The following is a 14,015-nucleotide window of genomic DNA, read 5'->3' on the forward strand; positions in this document are numbered from 1 at the left end:
AAAAGTAATTAGAAATTCTTCTGACCTGAGACAATTTTAATTTTTTGTTTTCGTTGGGGAGAAAGCTACATTAAAATTCGATGTTTTATAATGCTTATATATGACATCCTATTTTCTTATAATAAATCTCCACTTTATGTCGATCTTTACCGGCATGGGAAGGTCAGTAAATAGCGAAGTTTGTTCTTTTTATATAAAATGCAAGTTGTTAAAAGATTTGTAAATAAGATTTTGTATCTTTAAATATTTTTGTTTGTTTGCTCACTATATAAAAATGTAAACTTTTTTATTTTGTATTTTATTTACAAATACGTTTTGTTATAAATACATTTTTAAAAATAAATTTTGTAAATAAAACTTATTAAATAAAACGCTATTTTCAAATAGTAAACTCCTAAATTAACACTCGTAGGGAGGCAAGTAAATTTCAAAGTTTTTCTATTTTTTTGTTTTTATAAAAAAATAAGTTATTTTTAAAAATGTTTTTCGTGGGTTTGCAAAAAAAAAAAAAAAAAAAAAAAAAACGCAAACTTTTATTTAATCTGAAAAGTTTAAATGGAATAAATGTATATATTATTTTTATTATTCTGTAAAGTGTACACAATTAAAAAAAAATATTTTTAATAAAATTTGTTTTGCGTATTCATTTCTGATGGATTATTTGTGTTTGTTATATATTTGAATATTTATTTAAATGTTTGTTTATTATTTGATTAAATATTTATTTATATATTCGAATTTCTTTTACACGAATATTAAAAAAATACGTAAATTTTTTGAAGCACAGCACCCCCCCACTAATCTCAGGCACAAGCCGCCACTGATGTTTACAAACTTTTATCGGTTGCGTTTTGCCCAAACGGCATAATTACTTGCTTTTTGAGGGCTAATTTAGCTGTATTATGTATAAACAATTTTTTTTTTTAAATTTAATTCAATATCGTAGGACTTTACTATTTATCTTTGAAATAGACCCAGAAAACTAATATTTATCTTTTAAAGGATTTTTACAATGAATTTATTTAACTTCAAAATTTAGCTGAATTGAGTAGCTCGCCGTGAAAACAATTTTCATAACTTTTTTTTTTTTTTCACGTGTACAAACATTTTTTTTTCCTTTAGGAAATTAACTCTAATCTTTCAAATATAATCAAAAGGTAGCCGGAAACCTACAAAAAAAATATGATAAATCGGCTTTCAAAACTAGGTCCCCCTATTTTTGCCCGCCCCATTTTTGCCCGTACCTAGTATACAGACATATTTATCAGCAAGTTGGATAATTGTGGCCTGGTAGATCAACACAAAATCTGCCTTTAGAAAGTTGTTTAATAATGAGGTAGTCATATGTGCTGCTGAGAACGAATATCGCATTTAAATTTGAGGCCAGCAACTAATTTTCACGATCCTGAAAGCGTATTTTTCCGTTGCATGTTTCCGTTGCGGTGGTCATCTTGTACCTTGTTACACAGAAGAAATTCTTAGCATGGGGAGGGGGGGATGATATGTATTTTTAACTAAACTTCTGTTTGTGAAGATTAATTGACTGTTTTTGTTTTAATTTCAATTTAACGTTCGGAAAGTATTTACGCATGCCAGTGTATATTATATATTTATTCAAGTTTTTAGGGGCAATTTCGAACCTTTTCCCTATTTATTTTTCATTTATTGACTTTCTTTCCTTAAAAAAATAAAAAAAAATTATATTTTTTGGTAAATTTTAACATTTTTCCTTTAAAATAACAACTCATAGGTTTCCGGGTGTGCTGAAAATATATGTAAGGAAAGTTTGGGAAAATGAGTTAAAAATAAAAAAAAAAAAAACTATACAAAATACATGCAAAATGAATGCATAAACATTTTGACCCCCTCCCTTTACTTCACCAAAACTCAGGAAATCAACCAATTTTAATGAAATTTTCAATATTTATCAAATCATGATCACAGAATATAATGAATTCATTATTTTTATTTAAATCATAGTGGAAATGTATTATTTTGTTTAAACAAAAAATACCTTTAATAAAGTTATGCTTTTCAGTGGTAAACAAAATGCATCAATTCATTTTGGCTTTTTTTATGAAAAAGATTTAATTTTTACAGGAACATTACGACCCCCCCCCCAAGTCTGTATTAATGAATTCGATATAACTTGAAGAAAAATTAATTTCTCGAACTACCGATATTATCATTGAATTAAGCATTGTTTATTTAATATTTTCAAAAAAAAAATTATAATTGCAAAAAATATTTCAACTTTTTTTTTTTTTAGATTACAAATGTGCATAATTTTTATATGTAAGATTCTAATATTTTCCTTGCTTGCATGAATGTGAAACTTTTAGTGTAACATAATTTTTATATACTCTTGAAAAATAATTTAAAAAATTTAATTTAAAAGCAGGAACATAGAAAAATAATTAAATTAAAAAATCATAAAAGTTCTACAAACGTTCGCGATAGGAATATACACATGCACGGGTGGGGTGGGGGAGACAAACAGCACCCCCTACCTCCCTTTAACTACCTGACGTCATTTTCAGATAGTCTTTCTACTGTCTGAGAGTTTGGGCTTCCGTATAATCTTATGTGATGAGGACTTAGTTTTGTTTTGGTTAAATAAAGCGAGAATCTCTCGCTTTTGAGGGTTAATTAAGCTATTATTTTGTTTTGTTTTAATATTTTTATTTAATTCAATATCTTCGGACTTCACTAATTATCTTTAAAATAGACCCTGAAAACTAATATTTATCTTTCAAAGGATTTTTACAATGAATTTATTTAACTTCAAAATTTAGCTGAATTTCTTTGTTTGCAAACATTTTTCATAACTTTTTTTTTCACGTGTACAAATAGTTTTTTTTCCTAATACAATCAAAAGGAGTCGGAAAGCTACAAAAAATATGATAAATCGGCTTTCCAAACTATGTCTCCGTATCTTTATTCCACCATTTTTGCCCGTACCTAGACCAAGCCTATATGGGTAGCCACAGGGGATGATCTATATAAGCATCTTTTGATGATGCAAAAGAATAGTCGACACGAAGTCTGCTAGGTGTGTCAGAAACTTTGTGAAAAATATTGAATAATTCGACCCCCTGTCTTTCCAAGCTTATAACTACTCGAAAAATGTAATTCAAACCCAATTTTTTTTTTCAAAGGAGCAAGGACCAAGGTTTCATTAAAAAAAAAAAAAAAAAAAATACAACGTGGTTTAAAAAAAAAAAGGTTTTAAACTTCGGACTTTACAGGTAAATTTCCAAAAAACTGTTCATTTTTTTGTTGTTGTTGTTTTAAATTAGAATATATTATTTATTGATCTTTTATCTTCAATTTGTGATATATAAAACTTTGGCACATAAATCAATTATTTACTTTTTAATAGACATTTCAAAATAGTGTGTGGGGGGGTTTAATTAAAAAAAAAACGTTTGTCTAAAATATTATATTCGGTTTATTGGAATGAGCATAAAATATCGTAAAAATAGAATCAATCAATTGATAGATTTTTAAAGTTTAAAAATTGAAATATACTGAACTCGTAAAATTCACTTAATTTCATTACTGTTTGAAAAAAAAAAAACTATTTCTATTACTTTTTATACAACTTTAATAGTTTATTTTGGAAGTATAATCTATAAAGAAAATAAACAACCCACTTTTAACAGAGAAATTACGAGTTTTTTATATTTTATTCGCAGTTTCGTGTTAGGGGGTGTCAAAAATTCTGATACACCTAGAAGTCCGCATCAAACAATGTTAAAAAAAAAATCAGTAACTTTCAAACACGCCGGCAATTGACGCCTGCGTTTGTCAATTAAGGTATGGAAGCACAAAATGGGTTCAATTTTCAAATATATTTTGTTTATTTTTTTTCACCCCTTATAATAAAAAAATATATAAAAATACGTAAACTTTTTTTTTTTTAATCATTTTTTTATTGTATCCCCCCACTCTCAACAAAAGTAATCCAAAAAAACATTCAACAATCGTACTTTTTTATTAAAAAAAAAAACAAAAAAAATTTTTTTTTATAAAAATAAAATTTTATTAACAAAAACGAAATAATTTAATTTTTAAACGAAAAAAGTCAATTTGGTTTACCATTTTGGTATTTTTTTTACACAAGTTTAACTCACCGTTCACATTGGCAATGTCAACTTTTATAGCTTTTCGAGTATCTTTACAACGAATAAACACCCCAACATGTTAAAAACGACCTTCGGAATAGACACCCACAACCTAGTCAGCATACTCTATAACCCATAAAGTTGACCTGTCGAATGTGAACGATGAGTTGGACATAATGTAAAAACGGAATGAAATTTAAATTTCCGTTCCATTTTTACAAGAACCGTAAAACAGCGCATTCTCCGCAAGTTTTATCAAAATGAAAAATAAAAACAAGAATTATTTCAAAAGGAAATGTTCGGTGTTCGTGCGTTAAATGTAAGTAGGCCTAAACATTTTGTTGTTTCATGGATATAAAAAAGTAAAATTTGTTTTTCACTTAAAAATTTTATTAAAAAAAGATAGGAACACCATTCGATTTATACTGAAACTGGACAATTAAATAAACAAGCAAATTAAAAACTAAATAATTTTCAAGAATTAAAATAACTTTTAATGAAAGCGAACCATAAATATTTTTTAATGGGTCTATGCTTTTACGTATCTTTATATATTTTTATTACAAGAGGGGTGGAAAAAAAAAATAAACAAACATAATATATATTTGAAAATTGTACCCATTTTGAGCTTATCACAGTTGAAAGACGCGGGCCCTACCTGCCGGCGTGTTTGAAAATTGGGGTCTAGCTTTATGCGCAATTACCATATTTTTACAAAAAATAATTAAGTATAATGCATTTTTTTTTATTTTTATCTAACACTTGTTTGCTGCGAACTTCGAGTTGGCTTTTACAGTAACAGTTACCCAATGAAATTAGTCGTTCCACTTAAAAGCACACTTTCCGATTTGCACGTAATAGATCGGCGCGACAATAGGATCTTTAAAATTATTTACGTTAATAAATAACCACGTGGCTTTATTGTTATTTGTAAACAATGTTGTAAACTCACAATTGCTCTGTATTAGATTTTATTTTTAAGTTGTTAAAATAAATTCAGAAAAATAGTAATAAATTAGGTCATTTTTTTATTTGTCTCTCGTTAAAATGTAATATCGAAACATTTGCTTTTAAATATGAAACGTTTTGTTAAAAAGGGTGTTTAGCAGAGAAGCCAACAAACGAATCAAAGTATCAACAATTCAAATATACAATTACTAAATGTTATCGTAGCCAATAAAATTGTATTTTTCAAATAATTTTACTTAGTTTAAGATCCGTTTTTAATGCAAAGCGGGGAAAAAAAAAAAAAAAAAAATGCCCCAGTCTTCACTACTGACCATTAGATGAAGTGTAGCAATAAGTACAGATACTACACTTTGCTTCTAGCTAAAATTTGATTTTTTATATCCATACGCAACTTACGTTATTATGACTTACACTTTATTACTTTAATCAATCACTTACAATTTTTTTTTTTTTTTTTTTGTAAACAAATCATTTATTTTCATCAAACGAAAGACAAATTACTTTGTGCCTCTTTGAAATCTGAAAAGACTTGTTTTTGGCGTTTGGATGTTATTTTCATCTAATAATTTTATAAATAAACATTAAAACATTACGACAACGAAATTAGTTATACTTTTATGATAATTTAATGAGCAAACGGTATTGTAATAATTGACTGTAAATGTCAAAAAAGGGGTGGGGGACAAAACAAAATTCAAGTAGAAAAAGTCCCGGACAACGCACGATCTGTAAAACCAATATAAAATATTTAATGATTCGTGAAAACCCATATTTTTTTTCTTTTGCCAAAATATGTTGAAGCAAGAAAAACCAGTGGATTATTTCATTTTCTTAAAAATGCATTATGTGTGACTACTCTCCCACTCGTTTATTGCCTATGACGACCGACGAGAGATATTTTCTGACACTAAAAACAGAGCCAATTTGACGCACTCACGTCATTTTTTTTTTTTTTTCTCCTTTTCTGAGGTTGGTCATATTTTTGCAGGCTAGGATTAGGACAGCCTGAATCCATGAACAGAGACAGTAAGTGAAATTAATGCGATCTCTTTGTATGGTTTTATAAACGATGCTTTAATGATAATAATAATACTTGCTAGGGGAGAGAGAGGCTAACAATTTTTTAAAAACCCTAACTATTCGCATACCTAGTGTCGTCTGCATATATACATATTTTTTTTGTCTATATGTAGCTTTCAAATCGTAAACTGCTTCGGACATTTCCTGGGTTGCGTTAGAGGTCTCCGTAAAAAAAAAAAAAAAAAAATACTGAAACTCACATTAGAAGTATCATTTTTTATTTTCTTTTTTTTTTTTTCGAATACAAAAATAACCTTATATTGTTCTGTTTTTTTTTTTTTTTTTTTTCCTATTTCTATGAGAGAAGGAAAGTATTTTACATGACATGGAATATCAAAGTTTATTTTCTTTTTAATTGGAGCACATATCATCACAAAATATCATTTTCAATGCACGAAAATGATTACAAAGCTAATAAAGAAAATGTTGTCTAGTGGATGATACGATATAATAAAAAATCATTTTAACAGTTAAATCTGCCACCTTCGATTTTTGTAACGGTTGTAATACGTAATTGCCCTCATCACTGCCACTTATTGGTAGTGATGAGGTAGGTGTGTCAAAATTTTGGGGGAATTTTTGACACCCCTAACAAAAAACTGCGAATAAAATATTTAAAAAAACTCGTAATTTCTCTTTAAAGTCGGTTGTTTGTTTTCTTTATGGAATATACTTCCCAAATAAACTATTAAAGTCATTTAAAAAATAATAGAAATATTATTTATTTAAAAAAAAAAAAAACAGTGTTTACAAAGTGCCTGCGAGTCTTCAGCAGCCATTTTGTTTACGTAATGAAATCAATTGAATTTTACGAGTTATTTTTTTTTTTTTTCAATTTTTTCACTTTAAAAATCTATCAACATTTTTCTATTGGTTCAATTTTTACTATATTTTCAGGTTCAATGTGAAATTTTATGCTCTTTCCAATAAACCGTAAATTTGTAATATAATATTACAAACGTTTTTTTTTTTTTTTTAAATTCACCCCTCCCCCATTTTGAAATGTCTATTAAAATGAAAATAATTTTCTCACCTCAAATTTATATATCACAAATTGAAGATAAAAGATCAATAAATAAAATAAGCTAATTTAAAAAAAAAAAAATACAGTTATTTGCAAATTTACCTCTAAAGTTCCAAGTTTAAAAGCTTTTTTTTAAAAAACCACGTTGAATTTTTTTTTTTTTTTTTAGTGAAACCTTATAATGTTCTTATACTGCACAACAAGTTTCGTTTAATTATAGCACTTATTTCTATTTCATTCAATGTTTTTTTAGATATTAAAAAAAAAATTCACTCCATAAAGAAGAAATAAAATATATATTTCTTTGAGAAAAAAAAAAAAAAAAATTCTTCAACTGTTTTTTTTTTCTTTTTTTTTTTAAGTCAAAAACTTAAGTAAAATGTGAGTATTTTTCAGCTATGGAGACACATATTTCTTCATGCACAAGGCTAGACGGCTAACACGAACGTATGGTTTTATTTCCTTCTGTCCATTCGTATTTCAAAACAAGAATAAACACCGCTCCTGGCGTTTCACTAAAACCTAACAATGCTTACGTAATGGTGGTATTTTCAAATAGTTGTTTAAAAAAATTCTTTTATTTAAAAAAATACATGGAATTTAAAATATAAATATGGATAAATTCTTAACAATGAATAATGGAATTATCCATTGAATAGTATTTTTTTTATAGGTAAGTGATTTTTTGGAATTTATATATACATATATTTATCGAAGCAAGTTAAAATTTGTTGATTTTCTTTAAATCTTTTTTAAAGAAAACCGATTTAAAAATACAAATATTGCATAAATTTGCTGTTTTTTTTTTTTTAATTTGGTCTTTGCTCCTTTAATTGAAAAAATTAGGGTTTGAATTACATTTTTCAAGTAGTTATAAGCTTGGAAAGATAGGAGGTCGAATTATTCAATTTTTTTTTCACGCATTTTTAATGTTGGTTTTTGACACTGCTAGTGATGAGGACAATCCTAACGACTAGAGGGACCTGCGGAAATTCTGCAGCGAACTCTTTCATATGTAATATATTTATGCTGTCATTAATTGGTTTTCGGCCAGAAATTTGACTGTCAAGGAGTCAAAGTTTGGTAGTGTTTGAAAACTCTACCAAACTCCCCCGCCAATTTTGGGTCTAAACACTTGAAATTTTAGATGTAGGTTACTTGGGCACGAGTCAAACTTTTTAATATATAAATATATATGCACATAAAGTTATGAACAGTACATAAAACCAATGTCGTCTACTTAATTGTCATGTCAATTTCAATATTATTTACTTTAATTGTCATGTCACAATTACTGCATTATTACATAAAACACTATACTTTTACGATTCGTTCGTCTGCCATTATTCGGAGGAGGATGTAACAAGACATGTTTAAAAATTATTCCGGTAACTTTTAATAAATTTTGATTATAAAATTTATTCTGAAACAGATTTAATCATTAAAATTTATAGTTTAAACAGTCATTATTGGATTCTTAAATTATCTCCACTTGTTCTTCTGAAATTGCTATCTTTAAAATGAAAACAATAAAGTTGTTTCGTAACAGTAATTCACAAGTGTCAAATAACTTTCTAAATAATAAAATTATTTCAGCACGGTACTTTTCATGCATCGAAATCTATTCAATCAATTCAAATTGGAGGACTGCCAAAATTCACCACAGAATTACCCCATCCTATATGTAACACGATGTAACTTTATTATAAATTAATATTATCAGTATAACTTTTGTACCATTTAAAAGGAGAAGGCCAAAATAAACTAGTAATACTTAAAAAAAAAATTTTATCGAACGAAAATAATGAAATTGCGAGACGAAAATCGTGTTTACATAATTGGCGCTTTGAAATAACGTTCCCATGTAGCAGACATTCCGAACGTGAAAGCATACCTGTGTTTAATAAATATAGCAAAAATCAACTAATGGTCAGATTTTCGTGAAATTTTCGATACTTATCCATTTTAGAATAAAATTACATAATAAAATGCAGTTTTCGTAAAATATACGAGGGGAAATATTTTTTAGTGCGTGTTCCCCCCCCCATATTTACTTTTTTGAAATTCAAACAAAATATATTTAAATCTATCGAAATTTCTATTTATTATGAAACATAAGAGTTCAAATTAGTAAAAAATATTTATTTTTTAAAAATTTAAATACACATATTGAACGAAAATTTACCTTGAAGTTGCAATTAAAAAAATGATATAAACTTAATATTATGTTTTTTTAAATGGCGTTTTTTCGAATTAATATATACTATAATCAGTTGAATTGCCAAGAAAAAGAAACTTCGTAAACATTAATTTTTAAAAGATTAAAACGATTAAAATTCCATTATTTCAAAATGTTCCGTTAAAACATAGATTTTTAATTGTTTAAATTTTTTTAAAATATTAAGTTTTATTAATATAAACATGACTTTTGTCAGCTATTTTATCTCCAGATTAAAACCAATTTGAAAATATTATTGCACAAATATTAAGTATTTTGTAGGCCTCCTCCCGATATTTTGTTTGTCTCTTTTTACCGAAGAAAATATGGAACCCCGTAGGTAACCAAATGAACATTTAGTAAAACCGTATTTCATATTTAATATACAAATGTTTATAATATCGTTAAACTGTAAATCTTAAAACCTAACAAAATTATAACAAAGATTAATTATTAATTGCAGTTTGAAGAAGATAAACAAAAGTTTAAAAAAAATCATTAATTCGCTTCTGCTTTTTCATAGTTCGTATAGTTAACACAAATCTGACGTCACGGAAATATGCGGTTCAATCTTCACAATCGTTTGGCAATCCCTAGATTGCCAAACGATTGTGAAGATTGGACCGCATGTTAACGATTCAATCAAAATATGTGCACCCCCGTAAGTTTTCACATCAAACGTAATTGTCAGGTCTGAAATACGAACATATCCAAAAATTACAAAAAAAAAAAAAAAACGTTTAGGTAGAAAAATATTAGTAGGTACGTGAAAGAAAATTTCAAAGTTAACATATCTCAAAATGGAACAGCTCAGCAGAAAGAGTATGCAGAGAGCATTCTAATGATACTTGAACCACCTCTGTAGGACAAATAATAAGAAAGTTACAACAATTCTAAAGCTGAAATTTGAGGCTAATTTTTGACAATAGAATCAATGGATTTCCTTAACAAAGTTGTGACCGATATCAAGATTTTTCACAGTTATTTTGTCATAACTTTCTTATTTCTTGTCCGATTTCAAAAAGACAAATATCACTGGAGAGCTTATTGAATGGAGAACAAGAAAAATATATTTTGAAAGTTTATTAATGAATTATTTAAAAGATTAAGAGGTGAAAGGGGATGCTGGGGCGGAAGATGCAGTCAATTACTAAGGCAATATTACATCCCCGCATATGAAGTCTGCTAATGCTGATTTTTTATGTCAAAATAAACTGCAGAAGCACCGTTTTTTTATTTCTCATCATACAAACACCAATAAATATAATTTTTTTTTACATTTTTCATGAACTTTTAGCATATAAATTATTAAAATTTCTTTTAGCATATAAATTAAAATTTCGAAAAAGTTGTCAAAAAAACAAATATATAACAAATAAATGTTATCAAAGGCAAGATAAGTTACTTTTCTACCTAACTGGATATATTTTTCGTGTTTTTATTCAGCTCGAATACAGTGTTAATCGATGTATTGGAAAATTCAAAATGGCGCCCGACACTCTCTTTAACACGGTAAGTTCAAGAAAAGATGTTATAAATAATAAACTAGACAAAATACTGTTAGAAATTCGCTCATTATATGTTACCGTGACATAAGTTGGCATATATTCGGTGTTTTTTTAATAGTATTTTGTCTTGTTTATTATTTATAACACCTTTTCCCAAACTTACCGTGTTTAAGAGAGAGTGGCCGCCATTTTGAATTTTCCAATACATCGGTAAGCACTGCATGTTTTTCGAGCTGAATAAACATGTTACATTGAATAAAAACAAAAACTGTATCCAGTTTGGTAGAAAAGTAACTTATCTTGCCTTTGATAATATTTATTTGTTATATATTTGTTTTTTGACAACTTTTTCGAATGTGTACAGTAATACAAACCCAAAATTTCTTTTAAATTATTAAAACTTTTAGAATTTAAAGTTTGCAAAATGTGCATAATAAAAAATATATTCATGAAAGTTTTATTTTTTTTAATTTTAAAAATAACTCTTGTATTTTTTTTAATTGTAAATTTGTTTATTAGTTTATCATAGAATAAAAAAGCAAAGTAACAAAATGGAAGAAAAAAAAAAGCAGCTCGATAAAATGATAAAATAGAAAAAAATACATTTTGCCGGGGAGAAATGTTTTGGTTTAAAGAAAGTAAAATTTAAATCCTAAAAGTTCATTATGCTGAAATAAATTTTAATAATTTAAAAGAATTTTTTTAGCCAGCCGTAGTTTGGCGTCATTGCCGTTGTTGGAAAATATTTGTAAACAAAGTGCGTAGGTTAACGATATGGCGTTAGTGAAATTTTGAAAATTTTCGTAACGGCTTCACATTTTAGGTAAACTCAAAACCAATGAAGGTAAAGTCATATAGGCTTCATATTTCGCACAAATAAGGTTTAATATCTATATTAACGAATATATATAGTTTCAAAACTATTACAACTTACCTTCAGGTCTAATAATGATGATTTAAATGACACAAAACTTCACTTCAAAATTTTTTACACTTCTACTGAACGTATGGAAATAATTCAAATACCAGCATGTAGCGAAACATGTGTGCTACCTCATCAGTATCCCTGCGGTGTAGTTAACCCCCCGGATATAGGTGGTAGGGGCCAATTTATGACACATACCTCAGTGCACAGAATTACGGCTTACTCAAGTTACCAATGCCACTTAACCCTCGCAAAAGCCTTGGCATTTTCACATACCTAATATTAGTGAAATACGGACGCTTACTAAAAAGAGATAAGATAACAGGGGAGATAATTAAGTTCTGTTGCTTATGTCACGTGACAAACGTAATTAAAAATGTTGGATAATTATTTCCCATATAAACTTTTTCAAAAACAGTTTTTCATTAATAATTATTTTTCGTATCTTATCGCTTTTCGTAATTTTTGGATATGTTACTATTTGGAACATGGCAATTACGTAAGTACCATACTTTCGCGAAAAGCGATAAGATTCGAAAAATAATTATTTGTATTGTTTTTACTTGAAATTCAATACAATATTTTCCGTTATACAAAAATAAATGTTTTGGTTGTGTTTTGGTTTTCAAATGGCGCTCGCCCTGTTTAAACCATTATGAATATGTCATTTCATTTTCTGTTTTTTTTTTTTTTTGTTTTTTTTTTTAAATGTTCCATGAAAAACTTTCCCGTTTTCATTAATTAAATCGAAACATTTCCAATTAAACAATTATGGATATGTTCTCTTTCACTTTATTTACTTTTTTTTTTTCATAGTTCTTTCCGGAAGTTTCATTTTTTTGTTATTTATTTCCTGCCATAGTTTAATATAATGATTTCTCCCCTAAATTTGGACAGCAGGTGCGTGAAATAAAATGGCGTCTCCAATTTCGACAATAAAGTGTAGAAGCACCAAAAAGTATTCCAGCAAATTTTAATAAATTTTAATTATAAAATTTTCCCTGAAAAAGATTTTATGTGACTTTTTAAATTGCCGCTTGGTGGGGGAGACGGCGACCACCCACAGCCACAAATTCGGAATCGATGCTTAAGAGCAAGAAAATTCAATAGCACAAAAATAAAACCTATATTGATTTATTTTTTTATATCGAATCTTTTTTTTTTTTTTGTAATTTGATTTAAATGAGGATGAGTACAATGTAACCTCCGATCTTAAGCTGTATATTTGTCAGACTCTGGAATCAGGGTTAATCCTCATGAGTAGATTGTTCCCATTTTGTCAGCCATGTCCGAGTGGTGTTAATTTGTTATTCTTGGTTATTATCACTTGTAGTAAGGATCGAACCTTTAACCCCTAAATGAATATCACTTAGAATTCCTACATTACAGATTACAGACAACAATAAAAATTATAACATAATTAACATTTCTAACCGGTTATGGATGACAGAATCAAAATAACGTACCCTCGTGGATTAAATTAAGAGTTCAATTCGAAATATCATACAGGTTCCCGACTTTAATATAAAGATTGTTCGATTCGAAAAAAAAAAAAAAAAAAAACGCACCTGGAGACGGTTTGAGATTACATCGAAACGTGGTGAGAATAGTAGTTACAAATAAAAAATGTGATTCAGATTTAGATTTAATAGCAAGTCCTGATCTTGAAATAAAATTTACAAAAAAATAAAAAAAACTCAATACAAAACAATAAAATCGACTGATGTTTTGCTTTGCACAATGTATACTTGATTCTGTCAATGTTTTTTCGATGTTATACGACAGTTATTATTAAACATTACACGATCATGACTAGAATCGTTTACCATGTTCCAAATAACCCGTTATTTTTTGTTAGAAATAGAATTCATTTTGAGCTAATTTGAATTAAAACTCAAAGAATCTTTTTTATATATAATTCTTATCAGCAGTGTCAAAAAATCACATCCTTCAATATTGGAATGGTTACGCCCAAAACCTGGTGTTGTGCGATGCCTTTATCAAATTTAAAAAATAATTCATCGTTTTTTCTTCACTTTCTAAAAATCAATAGGTTTTTTTTTTTTTTTTTTTTCATTTCGACCATTTATTATTTTATTTTATAATTAGATTATTTTTGTTCAACAACCAATAATACCCCTTCTATACTTGATGTATGAAAATA

At 27.6% G+C, this 14,015-nt stretch overlaps 1 protein-coding gene across 6 annotated transcripts in view; it reads left to right on the top strand.

Annotated features, from left to right (window-relative positions):
- Positions 1-14,015, top strand: part of LOC145246778 (uncharacterized) — a 252,694-nt gene that overhangs the window by 65,958 nt on the left and 172,721 nt on the right. The window contains exon 1 of one of the 6 annotated variants that reach the window (XM_080108567.1): positions 518-4,446. The exons of 3 other annotated variants lie outside the window; for them this stretch is intronic. The gene's annotated coding sequence lies outside the window, so the exon portion shown is untranslated. Of the gene's footprint in view, positions 1-517; positions 4,447-4,470; positions 6,123-14,015 lie in introns of those variants that run through there. 2 more of the 6 variants (XM_080108569.1, XM_080108565.1) reach the window with 2 other exon arrangements.

This window comes from Euprymna scolopes, chromosome 24, assembly GCF_053919585.1.
Source record: "Euprymna scolopes isolate OS-2025 chromosome 24, ASM5391958v1, whole genome shotgun sequence".
Lineage (NCBI taxonomy): Eukaryota > Metazoa > Mollusca > Cephalopoda > Sepiida > Sepiolidae > Euprymna > Euprymna scolopes.